Source organism: Saimiri boliviensis, chromosome Y (assembly GCF_048565385.1).
Source record: "Saimiri boliviensis isolate mSaiBol1 chromosome Y, mSaiBol1.pri, whole genome shotgun sequence".
NCBI lineage: Eukaryota > Metazoa > Chordata > Mammalia > Primates > Cebidae > Saimiri > Saimiri boliviensis.
The window spans coordinates 16,019,887-16,043,777 of NC_133471.1; the positions used below are offsets into that span (position 1 = coordinate 16,019,887).

Consider the following 23,891-nt stretch of genomic DNA (forward strand, 5'->3'; position numbering starts at 1 on the left):
GACCAGCGGGCCCAGCACCCTGGCCCCAGCAAGCCCTGGCTGGCAACGGATTCGCCGGAGGTCCTTCACTTGGAGCTGGGCTCCGTTCATGCCCCAGATGGCAGGGCATCTCCGGCTTCTGGGGAGATCCCTGCCCTTGCAGGTTCTCAGGACTCGGGTTCATGGGACGCGGGGCTGCCCTCCCCTGCAAGGCAGGCACCAGCTCCCCAGACACGTTTTCCTCGCTTTTGCTGGCCCTGCCCCCAGAGGGGTGTAGTAGGCCCTGAGCATGTATATAACCTCTGTCGCACCCACAAGAGTCCCATGGGGACCACCAGGCACGGCCCTGCGGCCCCTTCTACCCACAGCACTTTCCTCATGGGGAGTCATCCACCCCTCAGAGAGTTGAGGAGAACACCATACACTCAGAGAGCAGCTGACCCTGCTGAGCAGCCAGCACACAAGGGCCTCGTGCAGCTCCAGAATCCCGAGGAAGCAACCGCCTCACACCACCCAGCCTGCCCGCTAACCTCCTGAGCAATTCTTCGGTGGCTGGCCCCTGGACAGCATAGGCTTTCTCGGCCTCGTTCCACCCACCCCCAAGACCACCACAGTTGTGAAGTGCCCCCATGCCAGACACAGCCAGAGGACCACCAAGAAAGGGTGCCAGGCCAAAGGTCTGCCGGAGAGCCCTACCCCACCCTCTCTGCCCTCTTGCAGAGTTCCAGGGTGTTTCACCACACACTCACTCAATCATCTGGAGGCTCTTTGACCAGAGGCAGGTTGCGCAGCACACCCAGAAGTTCCACCCCCCACCCCCAGATCACAAGCCACCATACAGCCTTGCTTACTTGCTGAGCTGCATGACGGATTTGCAGGTCAGGCTGGGAAGCCTGGGTCTAGGGTAGAGGTCAGGACTCAGGGGTTCCTCTGGATCCCAGGTCATGGTGTCTCAGTGGGCAAGCTGGGTAGTGGAAATGCATACTTCCCTCCAGCAGCTAGCAGGCCCGCTTCAGCCCAGCTAGCTGAAATGGTCTCTTTGTGTCCCTACTTCTTCTCCCTTCATCACCAAGCAGGTGGAGGAACTCAGCCATCCCGGGTAACAGCAGCAGGATGAAGTTGTCCTTTCATGCTAACCTTTACTTCCTCAGTGAAGTGATCATTAAGAAGTATCTCTTTGGCATCTTAGGTAAGTAGTGCCTCCAGGCGCCCCAGGGGAAGTGGTGTGTGAGAGGCTAGGCCTGGCGTGAGCCTTCCCCACCCGCCTCTCTCCAGGGTACGGGGTGGTTGATTCCACTGCAGTCCAGTTGCTGTAGGATCAGGAAGGTGAAGCTGCCATCTGCAGAAGGGACACTGGCTACCTGAGCTTGTTCAGCTGGTTGGCTGATAGTATGATAATATAGGGAAAGAGACTCAAGAAAAATTCTGAGTGCCCTTCAGATTCCTTTAGACTACTCACTTGTAAATTTTTAACTTCTTTCCCCTGTGGTTCTGCTCAGTTTATTATTTGTAATTTTTATTTGTTTCCTTATTTGCCTCTTGTGGAATGTTTGTCTCAAAGGACCTTATTATTATTATTTTTAATTTTCCTGTTGGATATGTCAGCACTTTTTCTTGAATAGAATTTTTTATTTTATTTTTATTTTTTTTCAGATGGAGTCTCACTCTGTTGCTCAGGCTGGAGAGGTGTGATCTCAGCTCACTGCCACATGCCCCTCCCAGCTTCAAGCAATTCCCCTGCCTCAGCCCTCTGAGGAGCTGGGATCAGGGGTTCGTCCCACCATACCCAGCTAATTTTTGTAATTTTAGTCGAGATTGGGTTTCACTGTGTTTGGCAGGCTGGTCTCAAACCCCTGAGCTCAAGTGATCCACCCACCTAGGCCTCCCAAAATGCTGGGATTAAAGGCATGAGCCACCATGCCCGGCCTCATTTGTTTGTTGATGTATTTTAACTCTTGTTCTATTTTCTTCACGTTCTTATATTGTAGAGTTATTGTAATAATATATTTATCTATTTACTCACTACTTCAGTAGAATTTGAAAAGCAATGTTTCCATTCACTGAACACAGTGCTGTGAATAGGTTAAGCCTTGGGTAGCACTGCCATCCTTTCCTTCATAAATTCTTCAGGAACTCTCATACTGTTTTCTCTCACCTGAGGAGAACATGCAGATATGAAAATTTGTGTGAGTGAGTAGCTGTCAAAATATAATCTGAAAGACCAGTGAAGTTCAGAAAGACAATTTTGCAGGTTTTTTTCTTTTTTTTTTTCTTCTTCTTTTTTTTTTTTTTTTTTTTTTTTTTTTTTTTGAGATGGAGTTTTGCCCTTGTTACCCAGGCTGGAGTGCAATGGCGGGATCTCGGCTCACCACAACCTCCGCCTCCTGGGTTCAGGCAATTCTCCTGCCTCAGCCTCTGAGTAGCTGGGATTACAGGCACACGCCACCATGCCCAGCTAGTTTTTTGCACTTTTAGTAGAGACGGGGTTTCACCATGTTGACCAGGATGGTCTCGGTCTCTCGACCTCGTGATCCACCCACCTTGGCCTCCCAAAGTGCTGGGATTACAGGCGTGAGCCACCGCGCCCGGCTGGTTTGCATTTTTAATTCACATAGTTTTGAAAACGTTATTTGCTGTTAAATGAAATTCTGTATTCATGTTCATTTTAAAGACACACTGTGAATCATTTCCAAGAATGAAATGGCAACAGTCCAAGGCAATGCACCAGTTTAGGAAGTAATGACACAGAGGTTCTTATGAAGAAAAACCATATTTATTGAATGTATGTTTAGATAGATTTCAGAAGGCATAAATCAGCATTTTTGCTTTTGTTGCTCTGGAGTTTTATCAGACTGTGACCAGACTGTAGCATGACTAGCTAGAGTGGTTAGGCTACCAAAGTCTCTGGGCTGCAGTAGTTATTACTGAAGAAAGGGGCAATGAGTTTGGCTGTTTAAGGAGAGTGGACAACTGAGCATTTTCTACCCAAAGCCTGGTTTACTGGGTGGCCTTCTTTCACTGACGTAGATAAGATCCGGAAGAAGTGTGGACTCACTATAGATGCTAGGACTTTGAGACTGGTGAAGCCTATTTGCCTCCAACTGCCATAGCCAGATATTGGCCTGCACATAACCAGTAACTGCCATAGCCAGATATTGGCCTATTTGCCTCCAACTGCCATAGCCAGATATTGGCCTGCACATAACAGCCCTTCTGGGCTCACTGAGTCCTATAAATTCAAACATAGAATTTTGACTTAAATGCCTATCCCAACGTCTTAAACTTAGATTTAATAAGTGGATGATGCAGATGTATTCCCAAGAAAGGGAGACATGAAATGAGTGCCTAGGAAATTCATCCAGATCAAATACCTTCGGAAAAAATAAAAAATAAAAAAATAAAAAACAAAAAAACCTTACTGGGAAAGAAGTCACTGAAGATCCAATCCTAGAAAGATATGTTTTGGATGTTTTGGCCGGGCATGGTGGCTCACGCCTAACTAGGTCAGGAGATCGAGCCTATCTGCCTAACATGGTGAAACCCTGTCTCTGCTAAAAATACAAAAATTAGCTGAGTGTGGTAGCATGTGCCTGTAGTATCCGCTACTGGGAAGGCTGAGGCAGAAGAAACACTTGCATCTGGGAGGCAGAGTTTGCAGGGAGCAGAGATGGCGCCACTGAACTCCAGACTGAGCAATAGTGCTAGACTCCTAAAAAAAACTATAATTAAAACAATTTTAAAAATAGAAACATTATATTTCACTGGGGAAATAAAAAACACTAGACTCCATTTAAACTCTGAAGTGTAAAGGTACTATTGTTAAAATAAGAGAATTATATACAATATCTCATTTGTTTGAAGAGCAGCACACTAGCTATTCAGTATGCCTAAAGATTAATAACCCATGTAGGAAAACTCAGAGATTAGGAGCAAATTTTTTTCATAGAATGTGTTCTGTAATTACAGAGTTGTAATATTTACTCCTACTGATCCGCGATTCATGTATATTCGTCAGTTAGGCATAGGCCATATTTTTTTTTATATAGGAACAAAATTTTGTCTATATAATGATACAGTTTCTCTCATGTAAAAAGAGGGAAAAAAAATAATTGCATACCACATTTGCATCAGAGACTTAGGCCTGAGTAATGAAGCAAACAGTGAGATTGCCTATGCCAGGGTACAGATGGGCACACCTTGAAGCTTCCATCACTTGCATCTGGATTCTCACTGATCTCTCCTAGAAAACATTTCTGGATTCTCACTGGTTTATCCTAGAAAGCCTAATGGACTATAAGTATCCTATATATATAATGGCGTTTCTTTCTGTCACCCAGGCTGGAGTGCAGTGGCGATCTTGGCTCACTGCAAACTCTGCCTCCCAGTTCAAGCATTTTCTCCTTCCTCTGCCTCCTGAGTAGCTGGAATTACTGGCACACATCACCACTCCTGGCTAATTTTGTAATTTTTGTAGAGATGGTGTATCCCTGTGTGCATCAAACTGGTCTGAAATGAGAGGACCCACCTGCTTCGGCCTCCCAAAGCCTCCGAAAGTGCTGGGATTACAGGCATGAGCCACTGCGCTTGGCCTTTATTTGCTTTTTTCTTTCTTTCTGTTTCTGAGGCAAGTTCTTGCTTTGTTACCTAGGCTGGAACACACTGGCACAATTTGGGCTCACTGCAGGCTCGACCTCCTGGGCTCAAGCTATCCTCCCGCCTCAGCTTTCCATGTAGCTGGTACTATACGTGTGCAAGACCATGACTGGGTATTTTTTTTTTTTTTTTTTTTTTTTTTTTTTTTTTTTTTTTTTTTTTTTTTTTAAGAAATGAAATCTTGCTGTATTGCACAAGCTGGTATCAAACCCTTTGGCTCAAAGAGTCCTTCTAGTTTAAGCTCCCAAAGCGCTCGACTTACAGGTGTGTCGAGCACTTCAACAGCCTAGTCCCTTTTTAATCACATTTAAAAATGCCACTCTTCAAAATTAACAAGTCAGATTTCTACTTACAAAGGTTCCAAATTCCACGTCAAGTTCAGATTCATTTGCATAAAGAGGTAAACACAACAATCAAAAATACCTCTTATTTTTCTTTGTTCCAAAGTTAGCAAAGTTTTGGGAAACAAATCATCTCTACCTTGGTTTATAAAACTTGACTGTACAGAGAAATATCCTCATATTTTTCCCATCTGAAATTCTGTCAAGTTATGGTCAGAAACATCATCTTATAAAACAGATCTCCTAGTGGGTATCTGATATGGATTAAATGCCTTATAATTAGTAAGGCAGAGATTGTCAGTGTGGTTATTTTTTTGAAGAGTAATATTAAAAATATGAACTTCACTTTGTTTTTTTGTTTTTTAAGAACTACTACCCTAATAAGGAAAGTAACTGCTGACCCGGAATAAGAATTCTTGGCCCAGACAGCCAGGGTTCTGGACTATTCTGGATCATCAGATAGCCCAAGGGTGCTAAGAGCTGACTGTGAGTCTGGATCACTTGAAAGAGTAGCAATGCCAGGGCATTTCTTGCTGCACCACTCAGCAACTGGAATCTCTCATGCAGTGGAACAGTAGACACCTTAACAACTCTCAGTGCTGCCAAAGGGTGCCTCAGGCCCAGTATCACAGCAGTGTCTTCAGGATTCGTGTGTTTGTGGGCAAATTAAAGTGCTTTCACTAGAAAACCAGAAACTTAAATACTGTATCAAGACTTCCAGCATATTCCTTAATCCTGATACCCAAGTCCCCTAGTTCATCTTCAGAGAAATCAGAAGTCTGTGAATAGAGTCTACACACAATGGGAATGCAGAGGAATTAACTGAAGAGAAGTATTACTTAGGCAAATATAGAGAGGCAATTTCTTTTTAGCCTAAAACAAAACTGTCATCTGCATATGTGAAATGGCCAGGCATTATGGAAATGAATTTGCACAGAGAAACCTTCAGCAGTATAATTACAGGATAATGAATTTTAGGCTATGGGCAGAGGCAGGCACAGACTTACCATGTTCCTGACACAGTGGGCAGCTGTGAGAGGCCAAGAGCTGCTCATTATGAAACCACTGCAGATCTGACTGCCACTGCTCATGATCACAGCCTGCCAAGGCATGGTATATCACAGAGAAATGTGATTTGCCAAAACTGAGGGGAAAAATACGCACCATTAATTTGAGTGGATCTGCCATCCAAAGACCAATTTTTTAAAGTTTTACATCCCCCCTCTTTCTGCTAACCAGGTCAGCATTGTGAACCATGACTAGCAAACACAACTTCTACATGCTTTGTGTTTACACATTCTTCTTGGACAAAAAAAAAAAAAAAAAAAAAAAAAAAAAAAAAAAAAAAAGCGTTTCTCTTAATATGTCTTCAGGATCTTAGTTTCTTTGTGTCCTAGCTTTAATTTGTTTAGGTAAAATGTTGTAAGTCATTACAGCATTCTCCCCCATTGCAACCTTTATAAAAATACTATCTTAGCTACTTAGAAGTTGTTGAAGTAGATAGGCAACAAAATATAATGTGATTTGAAGAAATTACATAAGCAGTGAACATTTTGGAGATAAGGCACTTGTCTCTAAATTGTAGGGAACTTATCTTACTAAGCTTATAATCTTAGTGAGATATCAAAACAATGGTTTAAAGAGAAAATTCAAGTTTGAGTTTAGGAAAGAGCTAAAAAAAACTAGATAGATATATTGACTGATTGATAGATGGATTAGATAGATTGGATAGATTGATTAGATAGATTAGATAGATAAGCAGACAGACAGACAGATAGATAGATTAGATAGGTAGGTAGGTAGATAGATAGATAGATAGATAGGAAATACAGATGAAATTAGAAGCATGTATGTCAGTGTAGTTGTTTCTGAATTAGGCTTCAAGGATATAAGCAAATAATTATGGCCTCCTTTGTATTTTAAATGTATTATACACTGTAGCTATGGCAATAGGTGATAACTATAAAAAACCTCCTATTGTGATTAAGTGAAAATTTAATGCATGAGACCAGAAGAGATTGCTCAGTTTCCAAGGAAATAAGGGAAACACAGGAATATGAAACAGACATTGCTAATGTTGTGACAGGTTTTGTACCAGCTCAGGGAAGGAGGAAAATGATAATCCTAGTGCAATACAGTCTAGTGTAATGGCACCGAAAACACATTATTTACCTACTACCATTCTGTTTCTAAATATCATACTGTCTTTAACTTAACATACACTAAATTTAAAATAATTTTGTTACAAATGTAAGGTATTGTGTGGTAAGAAAGAAATGACTTGGTGTTAGGAGAGTGTGTCTTAATGTTAGTTCCATTCATGTATTTAAATTGTACTATTATGTTCTCGGGTACATGTGCAGATCTTGCAGGATTGTTGCATAGGTACACATGCAACACCATGGTGGTTTGACTGTCTCCATTCCCCTGTGGTCTACATCAGGCAATTCTCCCAGTGTTATCCCTCCTCAACCTTCCTGTCCCCCACTGTCCGTCCCCTTGCACCCCACCCACAAACAGATCCAAGCTTGTGATGCTCCCCTCCCTGTGCACATGTATTTTCACCGTTCAACACCCGCCTATGTGTGAGAACATGTGGTGTTTGGTTTTTGTTTTTGAGTCTGTTTGCTAAGAATGATGGTTTCCAGATTCATCCATGTCCCTACAAAGGACATGAGCTCATCGTTTTTGATGGCTGCATAGTATTCCATTGTGTATATATGCCACATTTTCCCTGTCCCGTCTATCATTGATGGGCACTTGGGTTGGTTCCAGGTCTTCACTATTGCAAACAGTGGCACAATGAACATACATGTGCATGTGTCTTTATAATAGAACATTTCATAATCATTTGGGTATATACCCAGTATTGGGATCATTGGGTCAAATGTAATTTCTATTTCTAGATCTTTGAGGAATCACCATGCTGTCTTCCACAATGGCTGAACTAACTTACCCTCTGACCAACAGTGTAAAAGTGATCCTATTTCTCCACATCCTCTCCAGCATCTGTGGTCTCCTGATTGTTTTACTTATCCTCATTCTAGCTTGTGCGAGGTGGTATTTCAATGTGGTTTTGATTTGCATGTCTCTGATGACCACTGATACTGAACATTTTTTCATGTGTTAGTTGGCCTCGTAAAGGTCTTCTTTTGAAAAGATGTCTGTTCATACCTTTGCCCAATATTGAATGCCTTTTTTCTTTTCTTACAAATCTGCTGCAGTTCTTTGCAAATGTCAGATGGGTAGACTGTAAAAAAATTTTCTCGTTCTTCTGGTTGGGTGTCACCTCTAATTATTGTCTCTTTTGCTGTGCAGAAACTGTTAAGTTTAATTATATCCTGCTTGTCTATTTTGGCTTCTGTTGCCATTGATTTTGGTGTTTTAGTCATGTCATTAACAGTCCCATTCATCTTTTGCCATGAGAACTTGACAAATTCATTCTACTTATTTAATATCAGAGTAAACAATTAAGATGGCTATAGTAATAATCTTATATGGTCTTTATCATACAGTACTCTATCTCATGCAGTGATACTATGGAAATGGAAACATATTCTGAGTAGGAAATGCCTTTGTAAGCCATAAGGAAAACAATTCCTATGATTTGGTAGATAAAAAAGTCATTCATTTCTCAGGAAGAGCTTTCCATTCCCCTCTCCTTCCCTCTGTTCTTTTCTATTTCCATTCTCTTATTTTTCTACTTCCCCTACCATGTTTTTAAGCCTTACTCTGCGGCTGTGGCAGACAGATGAACTGTGGCAGAGAGATGAACAGAGGCAGGAGAGGAGCTGAAAGCAGAGGCATTTGCAGAGGTAGAGAGTGAAAGAGACATGGACCCAGAGATAGTCATGGGCTCTTGCTTTTACCAGGGTGTATGGCTAAGCCATGTCACTCCCTAGAGCCAGAAGAGGAAAGAGTAGACTTTGCTGAAGACATGGGGCTTTGTGTAGTGCTCATTAAAGTGACTCAAGATTCCCACTTGCACCCAAGCATCCTTTTGCTGTAGATGGCACACCAAAGGTGCCCGCAGGTCACCCTGCAAGAAAAAACAAACAAGATATCAGTTATTATTTTGAAGGAGGGCCAGAAGTAACTCTTGGTGTTTAAGTGATTCCTCTTTCTCCTGATATTCACACCCCATGAATTTGTCACCTTAGAAACAGGCTCCCCCATAGCTTTTTGGCCTCCACATGGAAAGTGAATTTATTCAGCCTGGGCCAAAATTGGGCACAAGTGCTGACTTGTAGGATGTTCAGATGCCTTTTTTTTTTCTTTTTTTTCTTTTTTTTTTTTTTTGCATAATTTTAGGACTTTCCAGTGGAAAACAGAGAAGTGTCTTAGTGTGGTTTGTTTTCACCTTTAGCCTAGATTAGCGGGAGAAGTATGGTGACTGGAAGGGAAAGAAAAATCTTGTATTATTCATGAAAGGATACTATTATCTTTCCAAACATGGTTCTCTTCCATCCAAGTATCTTATTCATTACTCAGCCCTCATAAGGACCAGCTGGGTAGCCAACAGTCATATATTTAGTTGTATGTTTTTCTCTGGTTTCTCACTTTCCTCCAGGCATGAAGGAAGCAGCTGGTGTTGAAAATGTAGAGGCTGCTTCAGGAAGATCAAGCCAGGTTGTAGAGGTCCATGGGACGTAGGTAGAGTATGGCATGGTCAATGCTCACAACTGGAGCTTGGGCAGGATCCTGGAGATCAATAAGCCCCACTTGGACCATGGCCAGGGCCAGGGCCAGGGCTTCTGAGTTTTTTCTGAGGAAAAAAATCAAGAAAGAATCTTATTATTCCCACATCAATGTGAAAATACCCCTGGAGATTATGTGAATCAGATGAAATCCAAGTAAGCACTAAAGTACAAAGAGTACTTTAGACATAATTTTCAAGGATCATTTAAGACCAGGTGGACCACATGGTGAGACTCTACTCTTGTAAAAAGAAAAAAAAAAACATACTCATACACAGAGGCAGTGGTGTGTGCCTGTGTTCTCAGGTACTCAGGAAACTTAGGTGGGAGAACCCCTTAGTCTTGTGAGTCTGAGGCTACTGTGAGTCATGCCATTGCACTCCCACCTGGTTAACAGAGTAAGACACACACATGTTTACTCTCTCTCTCTCTCTCTCTCTCTCTCTCTCTCTCACACACACACACACACACACACACACATACTCACACACATTCACACACACAACCACACAAACATGCACACGTACACACACACACACACAGAGGAGCGAGAGAGAGAAATATACTCATTAACAATCTCAGTATTTTAATTGCTTTATAATAGTACCTTAATCTTGAAATGAATTATTCAGTGTTACATAAAATTGGTACATCTAGCTGTCATAAGGATCCACTGTTCATTCTGTGGAGCCATCACAGAAATGGGAGAAAGACAGTTGCATGGAAACTGTCCAAGGAAATTCACCGATTTCTGCCTCCCTGTAACTGGAACACGTGGGGACAAGACCAGGGCATGATCCACACTGTGCTGAAGGGATCCACATGTGGGATAGAGTGAGATTAGTGTTACTTCTTTCCTGTTATTGAAATCTAATTTTAGGTTTTTAGGAAAGTGCTCAGAAATTTAAGTATCTTCAATTCTGAGAAAATGCTTGGAAATGTACTTTATTATACTGTAATTTTAGAAATAGTACAGAGGTTATGTGCATACTTGTCCTTCACCTAATAATTTAATATGTGTGTATACATATGTATGTGTGTGTTTATATATATATATATATGTATGTATGCGTGTATGTGTGTGCGTATGTATACACACACACACACACACACACACACACATATATATGTGTATATTCATTGTATATAACCAATTACTAGTATCCAACATATTATACTGTTTTCCAACAATGTGTGTACGTATATATGTATATACCTCAAGTGGAGTAATAAACCAGCTCTAAGAAGTAAGAGTATCCTTAAAGTACTGTTTTCAGAATAGAATCGTGTTTATAAAACACAGCTTATAAGCTCTGTTTGGCCAAAATAAGATATTCTCTAAATATTTAGGCATCTCTGCTGATTCATGCAATGATCTAAATTTTGCTATTGCAAAGGTCTGAGAATAGAACCTCTGATTTTACAAACTCCAGTTTTAGTCTCCAACAAGAGTCTTAGTACCAAGTACATTAACTCAAACATGTGGCCAGAGTAAACTTGCCTGTGGTTTCATGAGAAACAACTGCTGTCTTGAAGATCCAGAAAGCCTGGAAACTTTCTTTCCAGATCACAGCTAGTTGACACTCAGCCATGGAAACCTTGAGTTCTGAATGCCTAAGTAGTTGTTGTCCAGGCTTGCATTCTGGTTGAGATCCAGGCATCAGGAGAGGTTGTTTTGTTACAAGTGTGGCTGGAGCAGCATGCAAGGATGAAAAAGAATGAGAAAGAATGGACTCTTCAGTAAATATTGAGGAAGATATTACCTGAAGAGGATTAGCAGAAGAGGCTATGGATGAGAGTCACATGTGGGATAGAGTGACATTAGTGTTACTTCTTTCCTGTTGCTGAAATCTAATTTTAGGTTTTTAGGAAAATGCTTGGAAATTTAAGTATCTTCAATTCTGAGAAAATGCTTGGAAATATACTTTATTATACTGTAAATTTAGAAATAGTATAGACATTATGTGCATACTTTCACATAAAAATTTAATATGTGTGTATACATATGTGTGTGTTTATATATATGTGTGTGTGTGTACATGTGTGTGTGTGTATATATATATATATATATATATATATATATATATATATATATTCATTGTGTATAACCAAGTTACTAGTATCCAACATATTATACTAGTCTACTGTTTTCCAACTGTGTGTGTATGTATATATGTATATACCACAAGTGAGGAATTACAGAAGAGGCTGTGGATGGGAGAAGAGGAGAGAAGTCCACGGGAGAAAAAAACTGAGCAAGATGGGAAAATGCACAATGAAGGAAATGTGCAAGAAGAAAAAACTGAACAGGAAGCGGACAGTGTCCATGGAGATGGAAGAGAATAACAGATAAGAAAGGAAAAGGTTGAAGAAAGAGAGATAAGAGAGGTAGAAGGGATGCCAGGCCTTTCTTCTGTCTTGTTATTTTTAACTTTCCTGCCACAGCGCTGGCAAACAAACCTTCCAGGAAGCCAAATGCTTGTAAGTGGGCTTGGTTGCAAAGAATTGATTTTATTGAATTAATTTTATTTATTTTTTAAGAAAAACTAGGGATACAGGTGCTGATTAATTCTTGTTTTACTTAATAAGTTTTATTTTATTATTTTGAGAAGAAATGATGGAACTCTGTATGGATTCATTCTTCATTTAATTTTATTTACTTTTTGAGAAGAAACTATGCATCTATGTATTGATTCATTCTTTTAGTTAATTAATTAACTTTATTTTTATTTATTTATTTATTTATTTATTTTTTTGAGACGGAGTTTCGCTCTTGTTACCCAGGCTGGAGTGCAATGGCGCGATCTTGGCTCACCACAACCTCTGCCTCCTGGGTTCAGGCAATTCTCCTGCCTCAGCCTCCTGAGTAGCTGGGATTACAGGCACGCACCACCATGTCCAGCTAATTTTTTGTATTTTTAGTAGAGACGGGGTTTCACCAAGTTGACCAGGATGGTCTCGATCTCTTGACCTTGTGATCCACTCGCCTCGGCCTCCCAAAGTGCTGGGATTACAGGCTTGAGCCACCGCGCCCGGCCTTAACTTTATTTTTGGAGAAGAAACTATAGATCTAAGTTCTGATTCATTCTAGTTTTTATAAATTAATTTTATTTATTTTTTAAGAAGAAACCATGGCTCTAGGTAGAAATTCATTCTCACTTTATTTAATTGATTAATTTTATTTACTTTTTTGAGAAGATAGACTGGATCTAGGTGATATTCATTCTTGTTTTCTTTAAGTAATTTTATTAATTTATTCAGAAGAAACTGTGGATCTGGGTGTTCATTCATTTCCAGTTTAATTAATTAATTTTTTAGAAGAAACGACAGATGTGGGTGCTGATTCATTCTTGTTTTATTTCATTAATTTTATTCATTTTTTAGGAGAAACTATAGTTCTACATATTGATTCATTCTTGTTTAATTAATTAATTTGCTGTGACATTCTCACTCTGTGTCACTCAAGGTGTGAGACAATATTCCCAGGACATGTTATCTTTTTTTTTTTTTTTTTTTTTTTGAGATGGGGTTTTGCTCTTGTTACCCCAGACTGGAGTGCATTGGCAAGGTCTTGGGTCTCCTGGGTTCAAGTGATTCTCCTGCCTCAGCCTGCAAAGTAGCTGAGACTACTGGTGCCTACCACCACACGCAGCTAATTTTTGTATTTTTATTAGAGACAAGGTTCACCATGTTGGCCAGGTGGGTCTGGGTCTCCTGATCTTGTGATCTGCCCACCTGCACCTCCCTAAGTGCTGGGATTACAGGTGTGAGCCACCACACCCAGCCCTATTATTATTATTTTTTTTAATTTTATTTTATTATGATTATTATTTTGAGATGGAGTTTTGCTCTTGGTGCCCAGGCTGGTGTGCAATGGCACAATCTCAGCTCACTGCAACCTCCACCCTCGGGTTCAAGTGATTCTCCTGCCTAAGCCTCCAGAGTATCTGGGTGACAGCTGCTGGCCACCATGCCTGGCTAAGTTTTGCATTGTTAGTAGAGATGGGGTTTCACCATGTTGGCCATGCTGGTCTTGAACTCCTGGCCTCAAGTTAGACTTACTTATTTCTAGTAGTAGCAGACTTTGTAAGTGTTGAGTAGGACAGGTAATTCAATGTCTACACTCAAAACCTTCATTCTGGGCTGGGTGTGGTGATTCACACCTGTAATCCCAGAATTTTGTTAGGCTGAGGTGGGTGTATCACCTGAGGTCGGGAGTTCGAGACCAGCCTGACCAACATGGTGACACCAGGTCTCTACCAGAAGTACAAAAATAATCCAGTCCCTGTGGCGGGTGCATCTAGTCTCAGGTACTCATCAGCCTGAGGCAGGACAATCGCTTGAATCTGGGAGGAGGAGGTTGCAGTGAGCTGAGCTGGAGCCACTGCACTCCAGATGTGCAGCACACTGAGATACCGTCTCAAAAAACAAAGCAAAGCAAAACATAATCTAATTCTGAGTAATGGCTCTTCTCTGGCTGCCCCCCCTGATGTTGGCAAGGGAAGACATGCATTTTTTCAAATTTTAAAATGTTTTCAATGTTTATTACTTTTGGAGACTGATTGTCACTCTGTCACCCAGGCTGGAGTGCAATAGTGCCACCTCAGCACACCACAGTCTCTGCCTACTGATTTCAAATCATTCTCATTCCTCAGCCTCCCGAGTACCTGGGATTATAGGAATGTGCCACCACACCTAAATAATTCTATATTTTTTAGTAGAGACAGGTTTCTCCATGTTGACTATGCTGGTTTCAAACTCCTGAACTCAGGTAATCCTCTCTCCTTAGCCTACCAAAGTGCTGGGATGACAGACGTGAGCCACTGTGCCTGATGTTTATGATGATGCTTATTATTATTGACACAAGTCTGGCTTGTTGCCCAGGCTGGAATGCAGTGGCTTGATCTCAGATCACTGCAACCTCTGCCTCCCAGGTTCAAGGTATTCTCCTGGCTCAGTCGCCTTAGTAGCTGGGATTATAGGCACATGACACCATGCATGGCTAATTTTGTATTTTTAGTAGAGATAGGGTTTCACCATGTTGGCCATGCTGATCTCAAACTGCTGGCCTCAGCTGATCATCTGTCCTCAGCCTCCTGAAGTGCTGGGATTACAGGCCTGAGCCACGGTGCCTGGCCTCCCAGCTGGTTTTTTCTCTACTTCCTTTTACTTTTGTGCTTGCAAACTGAAGCATGTGAGTCCCTTTCCTTCATACAGAAAACGTCCCTCTTACCAGCCCTTTCCAGAAAACTGTCTCCATTTACTGGAAACTTCCAATCTGGTATCCATCATCCACATAGGCTTTTGTCATCAAAGACATGCTTTTCTCCCAGAATTCCTGTTGTCTTTCTCAAAGGGCCTTTCATTTTGCAATCAGAAGGGATTTCTGAAAAATTTTCCCCCTATGATTGTCTTCTTTTTAGAAGTATCTGTTTTTATCCTTCACCCTCTTTTGGATGGGTTTCAAGCTGACACAGAATAGAGAAACAAAAACTGAATGTTCTCACTCATAAGTGGGTGTTGAACAATGAGGACACAGGGAGGGAAGCATCAAACATGGGGCCCTATCAGGTGGGTCAGGGGTCTAATCGAGAGACAGCAGGGAGAGGAAGACTATGGGAGGAATAACAGGGTGTTTGTGGCTAGGGGAGGTATAGCAGGATGTTAGGAGCTAGGGGAGGAAGAGCAGGGGGATAGGCACTCGGGGAGGGATAGCAGCAGGTGGAGGGCTAGGGGAGGTATAGCATGAAGAGAAATCCCTAATGTAGATGACGGGGTGAAGAATGCAGCAAACCACCAAGGCACATGTACACCTGTGTAATAAACCTGCACCTTCTGCCCATGCACCCTAGAACTTTAATAATAATGTTTTTTAAAGGAGTAGGTTCTTTCCACCAAGAAGTAGACATCCACTTCTGACTCTGGGCCTCTTGGGACACCGTTTTCTTTTCTATTCTTGCTTTTTTTTTTTTTTTTTTTTTGAGATGGAGTCTTGCTATGTTGCCCAGGGTGGAATGCAGTTGCACCATCTCTACTCACTGCAACCTCTGCCTCCCAGGTTCAAGCTATTCTCCTGCCTCAGCCTCATGAGTAGCTAAGGCTACAGGCACCTGCCACCACACCCAGCTAATTTTTTATATTTATTGTAGAGATATTGTTTCACCGTGTTCACCTGTCTGGTCTGGAATTCCAGACCTTAAGTGATCCACCCACCTCGGCCTCCCAAAGTGCTCGGATTAGAGGTTTGAGCCATAGCACACAACCCAGGAAACTATTTTCAAGATGAGAAACAGTTAAACTGCTGCATGTGACATTATATGCATTTTGGTAAATCAAAAAAGAATGGTACAGGAGTGGTGGTGGTGAGCCTAGGTCACACCACTGTACTGCACTCTGGGTGACAAAGTGAGACTCCATCTCAAAATCCCTGTGGGTCCTGAGTGTCAGACCAGGTAAGCTTTGCTTGATCCTCCCCTGTATGCAGACACAGAAATGACTCACCATAAATTAAACAGAGCAGAACAAAGGTTTGGAAAAGACCCTCCAGAAGGGATTATCACTATGGCGCAGGAACCTGAGGTCCAGCAAAGCAGAAAGAGCTGGAATGAACAAGCTCCCTCTGCAGAGAACTCAGAGGCACAGCAGGGTGCCAGGTGGGTTTGCTCTGAAAAATTAAGAGGCATGAATTTAGCACAGGTGGTTCTACCTCCATCATCCTGGGTCTGACAGAGACGGAACGCCATCCTCTGCCCCTCAGGCACCACCATCCAAAGGTTAGAAAGAGTCTGGGTGAATGTAAGCACATATGGCACCTAAAACACAAGGCATGGTTTGTAATGGAGATATAGCCCACCTTGATGGAAGCACTGGCAGACAACAAAGAAATGAATGCAAACACTGCAGATTCTGACAGAAGTGAAATTAGGAAATATGTTTCTCATTGACACCTGAATTCACAGTAAGATATTGTGTTACTACAGAATAATTTCTCACCCACCTCCAATATTTCTCACGGCAGAAATATTAACAACTTTGGAAAAATTGAAAAAAAATGTTGTTTTTCTTTTTATTCTGAATCTGACTCTGTCTCTCATACCATCTTGATTGACTGAAACCTCTACCTTCTGTGTTCAGGCGACACTCCTGCCTGCCCCTCCAGTGTAGCTGAGATTACAGCACACATCACCATGCCGGGCCAACTTTAGCTTTTTTTTTTTTTTTTTAGTAGACACTGGGCTTTACCATTTTGACCAGGATGGTCTCCAACTTTTGACTTCCTCTATTAGAATTTCTTTGTCACCAGGAAAAATCTTAATTTCCTGCATCATCTGAGTTATAAGTAACAGCATCTTGTGTTTGTGTCACTTAAGAATTTGGAACATTTGGTCTGGGGGTGGTGACTCACACCTGCTATCAAGCATTTTCGGAGACTGAGGCAGGTGGATCATCTGAGGTCAGGAATTCCAGACCAGCCTGGCCAAGGAGGCTAAGCCTGGTGTCTACTAAAAATACAAAAATTAGCCGGGCTTGGTGGTGGGTACCTATAATTCAAATTACTCAGGAGGCAGCCTCAACCTCCTGGGCTCAAGGGATTTCTCTCACCTCAGCACCCGGAGTACCTTAGATTACAGGCACCTTCCACTATGGTATTTCCATCTGCTCAGCATTCAGGAGAGCTTAAGATCAGGTCCCATGACCCTGAGAATGAATTCAAGCAACTCACTTTTTTCATTTGCTTATTTGAGACAGAGTCTGGCTCTGTCAACCAGGCTGGAGTGCACTGGCCCAGTCTCGGCTCACTGCAGCCTCCACCTTTCAGGTTCAAGCGATTGTGGTGCCTCAGGCTCCCAGGCAGCTGAGATTACAGGTGCCCACCACCACGCCCAGGTAATTTTTGTATTTTTAGTAAAGACCAAGTTTCATGACGGTGGCCAGGCTGGTCATGAAATCCTGACTTCAGGTGATCCACCCACCACGGCCTCTCAAAGTGAAGAGACTACAGGCGTGAGCCACCATGCCCAGCCCAAGCCACTGATTCAGATAAAGGTCACTTTGCTTGGCTCTAATTTTTCTGACCCTGTTTTTTTCTTTTCTTTTCTTTGGAGGTGTAGTGTCGCTCCAAATTGCTGGGATTACAGGTGTGAGCCACCAGGGACAGTTCACACAGCTGATTGAGATAAAGGTCACCTTAGCCATAGTTCTCTTTGACCCCATTTTTAAATTTTCTTTCCCTCCAAGAGTGAGAAATCCTGATTTAAGCCCACATCTTTACACTCTCACAGAGTTGACAGGTATTTAACAAAACAATAATCGGGTGCTGTATCTGCCAATGAGAACATACTGTACAAACATAGACAAAGTGTGGTATTGGCATTCACAGCTTCAGCTAAACACGCGATGAATTTTTCATTGGCTCTCAGCTTTGAACTTCGTCGTGATGGCTGGATGTGGTGATTTGTATTTGCCTCTGAAGTGTGTTCTCTGTCAGCTATACTCAGAGGTTTAGAAGGCTGCATGTTTTGAGAATTTCATAGGATCCTTCTAAAATTGCGTGGTTGTTTTTTTGTTTTATTTTTCTCTCCCACCATGGGTCAAGCTGCGATGAACGCTGTCTGGCAATGAAAGGTGGCATTTGCATTGTGCTGTTCGTCTATCTTAATAATGTTAACGTGTTCATGAAGAGACGTGATCCTGTACTCACGATTTCATGTTTCTACATTTTAGATTCAGTATTTCTGTTCCCAAAATGGCTCTACATAAACCACGGACCCCAAGGCTCTTTTATAAAAGAACTATGCCAGTGGGCATAGTGGCTCAGGCCTGTCATCCTAGCACTTTTGGAGGCAGAGGTGGGTGCATCACCTGAGCTCAGGAGTTCAAGACTAGCCTGGGCAACATGGCCAAACCGTATCTTTACTAAAAGTACAAATTAGCCGGACATGGTGGCTGGTGCCTGTGACCCCAGCTACTTGGGAGGCTGAGGCAGGAGAATCACTGGAAGCCGGAAGGCTGAGGCTGCGGTGAGCCGAGATCATGCCACTGCCCTCCAGCCTGGGTGACAAGAGCGAGACTCTGTCTCAAATAAAAGAGCTATGCCATCTTGCATCTGGCACTCACTCCAGTCTGTACTAATTCATCTCTTACTGTAGGCTGGGTCTGTGTTAGACAATGCATGAGTCTCCTGATTCTGCTGTTAACAAATGACCAAAAGCTGAGGGTTTAAAACACCAGCAACTGAGCCTCTCCCAGTCCTGGAGACCTGGAGTCTGAGGTCAAGGTGTGGGCAGGGCCATGCTCTTTCCAGAGTGTCTCGGGGAGGATCCTTCCTGCCTCTCCCAGATCCTGGGGCTCCAGCATCCCTAGGCTTGTGGCCCGATCACTCCATTCTCTGCCTCCATCTCCATATCACCCTCTCCTCTGTGTCTGTGTCTACTCTTCTGCCTCCTAGAAGGTCAGGGTACCAAAATGAAGCAGGAGCAATGAGAAAGAAGCCTCTGGATAATTGAACTGAGGAAGAAAGTGGCTTTTTATTTGGCTGGGAACTGTGTGGGGTTACAGCCTCATTCACTGAGCTCCCAGAGAAGCAGCTTGTCTCCCCTTTTGCAGGCTTACAACGCTAAAGGGGAAGCTGAGGCGTAACTATGTCACTGTCTTTTTGCTGGATATCGAACTTTACAAACTTTTGGCCTCATTGATTTGCTAATTCATATGCAGGTTGAGTATAAACAGGCAGGGGAGGGGCTTACAGAGAAAAGACCAGCAAATCATTATTTGGCAGGTGTGTTTCCAGGAGGGAGCCTGGCCGGGACAGTTGTCGGGGTGGTGACCCAGTGCTGGGCTTCAGCAATTACAGACAACATTCATTTGCAACTCTTTCAAGGCTTACAGATAGCAGAGACTCTGCAAACTGAAAAAAGAGACATTTTCTCAACCATTTGGAATTATATTTATTTTCTCACCCTCCTCTCCTTCCAGAGGGGAGGAGGAGGAGGTTGAGGCCGGAAAGTCAGAGGAGTGGAGGTGGTCTCGTCTCTCAGTAACATGTGGATGTTTGTATTAAACAATTTTAAACTACTTTTTTTTTAGTAAATATTTGTGTGAGTCATGTAAACTTAAATGTATATTTCTAGGAGTTTTAAGAGTGTGTAATTCACAAGTGTCAAGGAGCTTCAATAGAAATAGAGGTAGAGGTAGAGATAGACAAGTCAGAGACAGAAATAATGATAGATACAGATACAGGTAGAGAGGAAGATAGAAATAGAAATAGAGACAGACAGAGAGAGAGAGAGAGAGAGAGAGAGAGAGAGAGAGAGAGAGAGAGAGAGAGAGAGATTCCAGATAGATCAGGGAGATGGGGAAATTCCCATTAAGGTAAAATAGTTGCCAACATAGAGAGTCAGGCAATAATGTCCACCTAGGAAAAAGGCTAGGAAGAAGTGAATCCAACATATAGTGTGTTCCTGCTATTCTGATTGATGGATCCTAAGGTGGTTAAATCTGTTTATAGATTTCTGAGGACTCTTTGTAGTTAATTCGCAGGCAAGCTTTGTGCAAGGCCTGCACTAATTTACATTCTCACCAACAGTGTGCCAAGCTATCCTTTTCTCTGCATCTGCAAAAGAAACAGGTTCTTTTGTCTTTTGGATAACAGTCATTCTGACTGAAGTAAAATGAATGGATTAGGGATTATGAGCAATTTGTCATATGCCTTGTGGGCAATTATGTCTTAGGTTCACAATTTATTACGCACATCATTTGCTCTATTTTTTTTTATGCTGTTGAGTTGTTTGAGTTACATATGTATTGTAAATCTTTACTGTTATCTGAAGTACAGTGATACAATAATTTCTTTCATACAGTAGGATGTTTTAGTTTCCTGTGCTATGTGTGAGCACCTTACTTTGATACAACTCCAGGCTGTGTTTTTCATATTCTTTACTGTGGTTTTGCAGTCTCTTTGGGATCATTGTTGTCCACAGTGATGCCATGGAGCGTCTTCCTTTTGATTTCTTCTGGTATTTTTTATGGTTAGGTGTCTGACATTAGAGTCTGGTCAGAAATAATCAACACCCCTGTCCCTCCCCACACACACACTTTTTTTTTTTTTTTTTTTTTTGAGATGGTGTTTTGCTTTTTTCACCCAGGCAGGAGTGCAGAGGTGCAATCTCAACTCACTGCAGCCTCGGCCTTTTGAGTTCAAGCTATTCTTCTGCCACAGAATTCTGATTAACAGAGATTCCAAGTGCATGTGCCATCAAAAATTTCTAATTTTTGCATTGTTTTACAGACAGCATTTCATCATGTTAGCCAGGCTGGTCTTGAAGTCCTGATCCACCCTCTTCTACCTCCCAAAGTGCTAGGATTACAGGAATGCACCCCTGCGCTGAACCTATTAGATTTAGTTGAAGATATGATTTGGAATGCTTTAAACGTTATGCTTTTTGAAAAGTTAAGAATTCTGGAGCCCCCAGGAAAGAATGTATGCTAAACAAGGTGTGGATTATTCATTCAACCTCTTTGAAAAGAGGGTCTTTGAGATATAGTTAACGGAATGATACTGACATGAGATCATGCTTACTTATTATACTGGCTGTAAATTCAATAAGAATAATGCTGGTGAAAGCATAGCAGTGAGGATGGCCAGAGGTCACCCTTGATGCCATCTTGGTTTTGGTGGGTTTTGATGGGCTTTCTTACTGTAACCTGTTTTATCTGCAAGGTCTTTATGACCTGTATCTTTTTACCTTTTTTGAGAGGGAGTCTTTCTGTGTCGCCCAGGCTGGAGTGCAGTGGCGTGATCTCGGCTCACTGCAACCTCCACCTCTTGTGTTCAAGCGATTCCCCTGCCTCAGCCTCCGATGTAGCTGGGATTACAGGCACCCACCACCATGACCGGATAATTCTTTTTTATATTTCATAGAGACAGAGTTTCACCATGTTGGCTGGGAGTGTCTCAATCTGCTGACCTTGTGATACATCCGCCTCAGCCTCCCAGTGTACTGGGATTACAGGCATGAGCCACCGCACCCAGCTATGACCTGTATCTTCTACCAACTTCCTAGCTCACTTGTGAGTGAGAATGTCTTCACCATGTGGAATGAGGTGTCAGCCTCATTTTAGCAAGCTCCTTGCTTCTTTGACTCACATTATAGGGTAGAGAGAGGTGGTCTTGCTCAGGGCACAGCTGCACCAAAAGGCTGAAACTGACAATTGGGGGTCTTGCTAGGTGTGCACAAGAAGGGGACAGCCATGCAGACCTCTTCAGGGAAAGCATGCCCAGCTCAGAAAGATGGAGTTGCCATGCTTACAACACTTCTGACAACACCCAAAGGCTGCAATTAATCTTGGGGAGACACCCAGAGTACAATCTCTGAGCTAGGGAAACCCTGTTTCTCAACCTTATAAGATGAGGCTGATAACTTTCTGAACTGGCAGCACAGATGGACATTTCTCCTGAGAATGTTCGGGGAAACCAGTCTCTGCCACCTACTGTCTTCTAGTGAACCCCAAGTTTCTCTTCAAAGAATCAGTGTGTCAGCATGTCCAGGTCTCCTATTCTTTAAATCTCTATTTTGTTTGTTTGTTTTGAGATGGAGTCTGAGTCTGTTGCCCAGGCTGGTGTGCAATGGTGTGATCTTTGCTCACTGCAACCTCCGCCTTCCAGGTTCAAACAATTCTCCTGCCTCAGCCTCCTGAGTAGCTGGGACTACAGGAGCCTGCAACTACACCCAGCTTTTTGTATATTTAGGAGAATCAGGGTTCCACCATATTGGCCAGGCTGGTCTCAAAGTCCTGACCTGGCACTTCGCCCACCTCAGCCTCCCAAAATTCTGGGATTACAGGCATGAGCCACCACGCCTGACCTAAATCTCTACTTTAACGTTTAAATTCCTCATAATTCCAGTAAACAACCACCTCCACCAGTTCTAATCAGTAGTTCACATCTGCTTGCCACTCCCCAGCTCCGTCCCTACTCATCCCAGTCACCTGATCACACGTGGCTGCCAGCTCTGACTGGCCCTCAAGCATCCTTCTCTCCAAAACACCCGCCCTGCCACCCCAGCTCCGACCCCTGTCCTCTTTAAAATAGCCAATCAGGATTAGTCTGGCTTGTGTAGTCTACCCCTAACCGATAGGGGAAGGACACTGCAGTAGGGATGACCCCCATCAGGCATAAGTACCCCTTCCCCCTTTTCCAAGAGTGGGACCACAATTGCTCCACCTTTGAGCCACACCCTTCTCAGGAAGTAAACTGTCTTCCTGAGAGGAAGTATCTTCATGTGCTATTTCTTTTGCGCCATCGACATTTTACTTGTAACACACTGCAACAACTGCAAGTGTCAAGAGTTTCTTCACCCTTAACATTTTTGCCAATCATATTGGTGCAAAAACAGTGCCTCTCGGCCGTCTTGATGTGCTCATCAGGTAATGCACCTAAAAATGTTGACAATAGCCCTGCTCCAAAATATCACATAGAAATATTCCTATTTGTGGCTTGGCCCAGTGGTTCATGCCTGTCATCCCAGCACTTTGGGGGTCTGAGGTGAGTGGGTCGACTGAGGTCCGGAGTTCGAAACCAGCCTGACCAACATGGAGAAATCCCGTCTCTACTAAAAATACAAAAAAAAAAAAAAAAAAAAAAAAAAAAAAGAAAAAAAAAAAAAAGAAAAGAAAAGAAAAAGAAAAAAGCAAAATAGAAATCAGCTTGGCGTGTTTGTGGGTGCCTGTAATCCATGCTACTTGGGAAGCTGAGGTAGGAGAATCACTTCAACCCAGCAGGTGGAGGTTGTGGTGAGCCAAGATTGCACCACTTTACTCCAGCCTGGGCAAGAAGAGCAAAACTCCATCTCATGAAAGAAAAAGAAAGAAAGAGAGAGAGAGGAGAGACAGACAGAGAGAGAGAGAGAGAGAGAGAGAGAGAGAGAGAGAAATATTTTTTATTTCCATTTTCTGTTTCCACTAGGAAAATATCTAATGGCCATAGATGGAAAGATGCATCCATATCTTCTGGAATATTCTCCCTCTGGGATATGAGGGACTCATCAAAGTAAAGAGACTGCAGAAACACAGGATGTACAAATCTTTGAAATGATTCAAAGATTTCCTTTTGTTTCTCTTTCAGTCTGAAATAGTGTTGTCCAAAAATTACACAGAGCATGATATACCCTTTGTCGTAGAGTTAGGGACATTTAAAACAGAGAAATGCACTAAGGTGATGTAG

At 42.5% G+C, this 23,891-nt stretch overlaps 1 pseudogene; it reads left to right on the forward strand.

Annotated features, from left to right (window-relative positions):
* The first annotated feature begins 1,092 nt into the window (after positions 1-1,092).
* LOC141582959 (uncharacterized) lies at positions 1,093-23,891 on the forward strand (annotated as a pseudogene).